Raw genomic sequence first — 6352 nt, forward strand, 5'->3', positions numbered from 1 at the left:
TGTACTTCAATGTAATGCCAGTTTGTACCAGAAGATGAAGCAGTGAGTCAGTGTAACCTTTATTCAATTAGGCAAAGACCACATTCATATTCACAGTGGCAGCAAAGAAATGTTGAAAGTTAAAAACAGCAGCACACATCAGGACCAATTTAAAGATCATAAGGTGACTACTTTTACTTAATTCAAATTCCTTCAAATTTTGGCTCCTCCTTTCACTTTAGTGTATTTACTGTATCCTTGAAGTCCACATGTTGTTTTTTAATGAATTCATTTTGATCCACATGTTCTGCAGCTGTTTTCCTGTTGATTTGAAGTTTGTATTATGAAATCTTGATAATGTTAAAGCATTAGTATTATTTGATGAACTCTGTGTAAAGTTTGTCTTATTAAACAGTTTGTTGTGAAAATGAAGAAATGGTCTCAGAACAAGTAGTTTGAGCCATGATTTCAGATTCAAACTAATTTAACTGTTTTCAGTGGTACATGTGGAGGTTTATCAGAGGAGGCGACTTGGCTGTTCTCCACTCACACAGAACAGGGTTCCTGCAGCTCATTAAAAACTCTAAAATGATCTTCAAGGACTAAAATATTTGATTTTTCTCAAAAACGTGCTGTGGGCATGACGCTTTTAGAGTGTGTGTTTAAGATGCATTGTGATTAACATCTCACACATTCCAATAAAGCAGATGTTCCTGCATTGCAACAGCGCTTTACAGATGTGTTCTCCCCCCTGCCCGTGTGCACGACTCTCATGGAGCACCACTTTGAAACACAGCTGATTGGCAGATTCCCTTGTCTGCAGAGTCCAAAGACAAAAACGGCCTCCTCCACTCTGTGTGGTTCGTACCAATTCGTCACACTTCCGTTTGGCTTGTTTGAAGCCCCGGCCAGTTTTCAGCACTTCCTGTAGCGATAGCTGTGTCCTCACACTGCATATGCTGTTTCTTACCTGGATGATGTCATCATTCATAGTGATACCTCAGTGTGCAGTGGTTGGTCACGGTCCTGGATTCCCTGAGGCAGGCAGGGCTGATGGCAAACCCGAAGAAGTGTGTGGTTAGAGGGAGGTACAGAGTTTTTTGGTACAATTTTGAGACCCCATTTGTAGGCTGATTACACCACAGCGACGTGATGAAGGCTGTCCCAATTCCAAATGCGGCCGGAAATGCGCACTTCATTTCCCCGGACTTGAAGGAGTCAGGTGTATCATTCGTGGACTACAGGAGGAATGCTGACCCACATCCACCCATCCACAGCTGTCCCCTTACAGCTGTGGAGCGTGTGAGCAGCTTCAAGTTCCTGGGAGTCCACATCTCCGAGGATCTCACCTGGACGACCAACTGCTCCAAGCTGGTCAAGAAGGCTCACAGGCGCCTCGTCTTCTTGAGGACTCTGAGGAAGAACCACCTGTCCTCAGACATCCTGGTGAACTTCTATCGCTGCACCATCGAGAGCATCCTGACCAACTGTATAACAGTCTGGTACGGGAACTGCTCTGCCTCAGACCGGAAGGCGTTGCAGAGGGTCGTGAAAACTGCCCAGCGCATCGCCGGAGCACCACTTCCTGCCATAAAAGACATCTACAGGAAGCGGTGTCTGAAAAGGGCTGGGAAAATCATCAAAGACCCCAGTCACCCATCACATGGACTCTTCACCCTCCTGCCCTCTGGGAGGCGCTACAGGAGCCTCCGGACTAAGACCACCAGGTACCGGAACAGCTTCTTCCCCACAGCTGTCAGACTCCTGAACTCTGCCTCCTGACATCTGACCCACGTTAACACATGAACTGAACATACACACACACAATGGACAACTGTACCCTCAAACACACAATAATAACATGGAGTGAACCACTACTCACAACCACTAGCACTTTATATAGCCTCTGTAGGAATTATATCTCACTTATCTTAACTGCACTACTGTATAGCTCTGTGTAAATAATCATTCTGTACATTCGATAATTTTTAATCCTACAACTGTTTGCAGCTTGCATAGTTCCCATTTCTGTATAGCTGTATATCTCAGATTTCTGTAAAGTTGTTTATTTCATATTCTGTATAGTTTTTCATATTTATATCCTGTTCATAGCCTGTACATAGCTTGTACTCACTACAGCCTGTACATACTTATAGTTATAGAATATTCACAATATACTTCATACCGTGTACATTATAACATACCATAATAGACCCATTTCTGTAATATACTCACATATCTATAAAGTTGAATTCTATTCATTCGTGGCGCAACATATCCCAGAATTCATAGCGCAGCCTTTACTGTGGCTAATAAAAAAAAGGCAGATGGCAGAAGAGTGGTGGCTGAAGAGTAAACTTTTGAGTATTGAATTTTTCAACCTCATCAGTTAACGCTGTCCATGCAGATATTATAGATTTGTAAATGATTAGCTAACAATCTTGTCAACACAAAGTTCTTTATTGACAGGCAGTGGGGAGAGGGGACACCTGGGCAGTGTATTTACTGCATATAATGTGTTATCAACCTTTTCATCTTTTCTCATTACCCACAGCTGCCTCCACTTCTGTTGGGCTTAGGCTACTCACTAGGGCTGGGTATCATCAATGATTTCTATAATTGATTTGATTAAATTCAATTTTGACTCAGTAAGTGTTTCAAAGTAACTGAGGATAAAACACAAAACAACAGCAAGCTAAGCATTTTTCAATTTGGCATAATTTTAAAAAAAAAAAGTATTAAGCAGAAAAAATTTAGCTTTCTTTAGGCCGGAGAGGAACAAAAGCTGCAGCTCAGAATCAGTTAGATGTTGACTTTCTGCCCCGACGGCGTGTCCGTGTTCATGTCGCCGGGTGAGAAACACGACATGTCACTGATCAGAATCAGAATCAGAATCAGAATACTTTATTGATCCCTGGGGGAAATTATTTTTTGTTACAGTGCTCCATTTTAAACCAACATTAAGACAAGACAGACAATACGCTAACTAAGAATAGTACAATATATACATATATATACATACATACATACATAAGTCACTTATAAATAAATATTTGGAAAAGAAACATGTGTAGTTGTAGCAGCAAACAGTGTGTTAAGTGGATGCGTTGTACAGGGAGATGGCCACAGGCAGGAATGATTTCCTGTGTCGTTCAGTGGTGCTTTTCGGTAATCTCAGTCTCTCACTGAACGAGCTCCTGTGACTGACCAACATGTCATGGAGTGGGTGGGAGGTGTTATCCAACATTGTCTTTATCTTGGACAGCATCCGCCTCTCCGACACCACCTTGAGGGAGTCCAGCTCCATCCCCACAACATTGCTGGCCTTACGGATCAGTTTATTAAGTCTGTTGGCATCTGCGACCCTCAGCCTGCTCCCCCAGCATGCAACAGCATAGAGGATCGCACTGGCCACCACAGACTCATAGAAAATCCTCAGCATTTTCTGGCAGATGTTGAAGGACCTCAGTCGCCTCAAAAAATAGAGACGACTCTGGCCCTTCCTGTAAAGTGCTGTGGTGTTTTTAGCCCAGTCCAGTTTATTGTCAATGTGTACTCCAAGGTATTTATAGTCCTCCACAATGTCAACACTGACCCCCTGGATTGAAACAGGGGTCAAGTGTTTCCTGGTCTTCCTGAAGTCCACGATCAGTTCCTTGGTCTTTGCCACGTTGAGCTGCAGATGATTCTGCTCACACCACGTGACAAAGGAGTCGACCACAGCCCGGTACTCTGTCTCATCATCCCTGCTGATGCATCCAACCACCGCAGAGTCATCAGAAAACTTCTGAAGATGGCAGGTCTCTGTGCAGTGGCTGAAGTCTGTGGTGTAGAGGGTGAAGAGGAAGGGGGAGAGGACAGTCCCCTGTGGTGCCCCTGTGTTGCTAATCACCTTGTCAGACACACACTGTGGGAGACGTACATATTGTGGTCTTCCTGTCAGGTAATCAACAATCCAGGACACCAGAGAAGCATCCACCTGCATCGCTGCTAACTTATCACCCAGGAGGGTCGGCCTGATGGTGTTGAAAGCACTGGAAAAGTCAAAAAACATGACCCTCACAGTGCTCACCGGCTGGTCCAGATGGGTGTAGACACGATTGAGCAGGTAGATGATGGCGTCCTCTGTTCCGAGACGAGGCTGATAAGCGAACTGAAGGGGATCCAGATGTGGTCTTACTATGGGTCGCAGCTGGTCCAGGTGCATCGGGTCCGCGCTTTGTGTTCATGTCTTTGTGTGGAATCTGTTCACCTGCTCTCATTTATTGTTTGTTTGGTGGTCATTGTAATAGTTTTGAGAGTGCCTGGCGTTTCTGGCAAAATACATAGAATAAATGACTGAATGAATAAATGGAGCTGCTGCAGAAAAAGCACGATCTCCTCTAAGTTTATGCTCAGTCCTGGGTACATTCAGGAACAGCTGATCAGCTGATCTGAGAGACGTGGGCGCTTCATAGATACAGAGAAAAACCCAACAATCATATGACCCCCTATGAGCAAGCACTTTGGCGACAGTGGGAAGGAAAAACTCCTTTTCGACAGGAAGAAACCTCCGGCAGAACCAGGCTCAGGGAGGGGCGGGGCCATCTGCTGCGACCGGTTGGGGTGAGAGACGGAAGGCAGGATAAAAGACATGCTGTGGAAGAGAGACAGAGGTTAACAGATATGATTCAATGCAGAGAGGTCTATTAACACATAGTGAGTGAGAAAGGTGACTGGAAAGGAAAAACTCATCATCATGGGAATCCCCGGCAGCGTACATCTATTGAAGCATAACTAAGGGAGGATTCAGGGTCACCTGGTCCAGCCCTAACTATATGCTTTAGCAAAAAGGAAAGTTTTAAGCCTAATCTTAAAAGTAGAGATAGTGTCTGTCTCCCAAATCCAAACTGGAAGCTGGTTCCACAGAAGAGAGGCCTGAACACTGAAGGCTCTGCCTCCCACCAGTGTGTGAATGTGTGTGTGAATGGGTGGATGACTGGATATGTAAAGTGCTTTGGGGTCCTTAGGGACTAGTAAAGCGCTATATAAATACAGGCCATTTACCATTCTACTTTTAAATACTCTAGGAAAAACAAGTAGTTCTGCAGAGCGAGAGCGAAGTGCTCTAATAGGGTGATATGGTACTACAAGGTCATTAAGATAAGATGGGGCCTGATTATTTAAGACCTTGTATGTGAGGAGCAGGATTTTGAATTCAATTCTGGATTTAACAGGAAGGCAATGAAGGGAAGCCAAAACAGGAGAAATCTCTCTCTTTCTAGTCCCTGTCAGGACTCTTGCTGCAGCATTTTGGATTAGTTGAAGGCTTTTCAGTGAGTTTTTTGGACATCCTTATAATAATGAATTCTAGTAGTCCAGCCTGGAAGTAATAAATGCATGAACTAGTTTTTCAGCATCACTCTGAGACAGGATATTTCTAATTTTAGAGATGTTGCGCAAATGGAAGAAAGCAGTCTTACATATTTGTTTAATATGTGCGTTGAAGGACATGTCCTGGTCAAAAGTGACTCCAAGGTTCATCACAATGTTACTGGAGGCCAAGGTAATGCCATCCAGCGTAAGAATCTGTGTTGTGGCCATTTTTGTTGAATGCTTTTGGAAAGTGATTGGTTTATTAGTTTATGGACCCTCCCATTAATTAAGAGATTAAGAGCACCCGGGATGGGTGTGGTAAAGAGGTTTTTGTTTTGTTTGCCAAATGTCAGATGGGAGGACGGGAGAGTTAAAAAATGATTTTTTGACCACTTTTGAATTGTTAAAGAAAATTAAGTTAACTTTCGTTTAAGTTTTAAGAAGTTATTTGGCTGATTTCTGTTTGTATTTTTTTTCCTGAAATAAACGGCATATGATTTTTAAACAATGAGTCAGAAGTGCGTTCCAAAACAAACCTCCCGTTGCTGAGCTGCAACATGAAACATTTGTATTAAACAATTATCTTTTGGACCTTGTGAAACGAATTTTCTGGTTAAAATGGAGGAACAAGAAAGAGAGCTTTTTCATTTAATTAAAAAACGCAGAGCGAAGCTTGGCGTTCTGACAAGAAAACGAAATGACATTAATGCTCTCATTGATGCTGGAGAATCAAAAGCCTCCATAGATGAACACATGAGAACATTTAATGATTATTTGGGAGAGTTTATGGACTCACAGACTTCAGTTCAAAAATTGCTGAACGATGACGAAAAAGAAACAGATCACAGCGATTGGTATGAACCTAAGCTGATCAGTTTTAAAGACTTTCTGCATGAAATCGACACTTGGTGAACTGCAGACCCTGATCCACAAAAGGATGAAGTTGCAGCCTCTAATGTTGAATCAAAGGTAGCATCTCATGACAGTGACATTGCGCCGCATGATAGTGTCTCACAAG

Source organism: Maylandia zebra, linkage group LG3 (genome assembly GCF_041146795.1).
Source record: "Maylandia zebra isolate NMK-2024a linkage group LG3, Mzebra_GT3a, whole genome shotgun sequence".
Taxonomy (NCBI): Eukaryota; Metazoa; Chordata; class Actinopteri; order Cichliformes; family Cichlidae; genus Maylandia; species Maylandia zebra.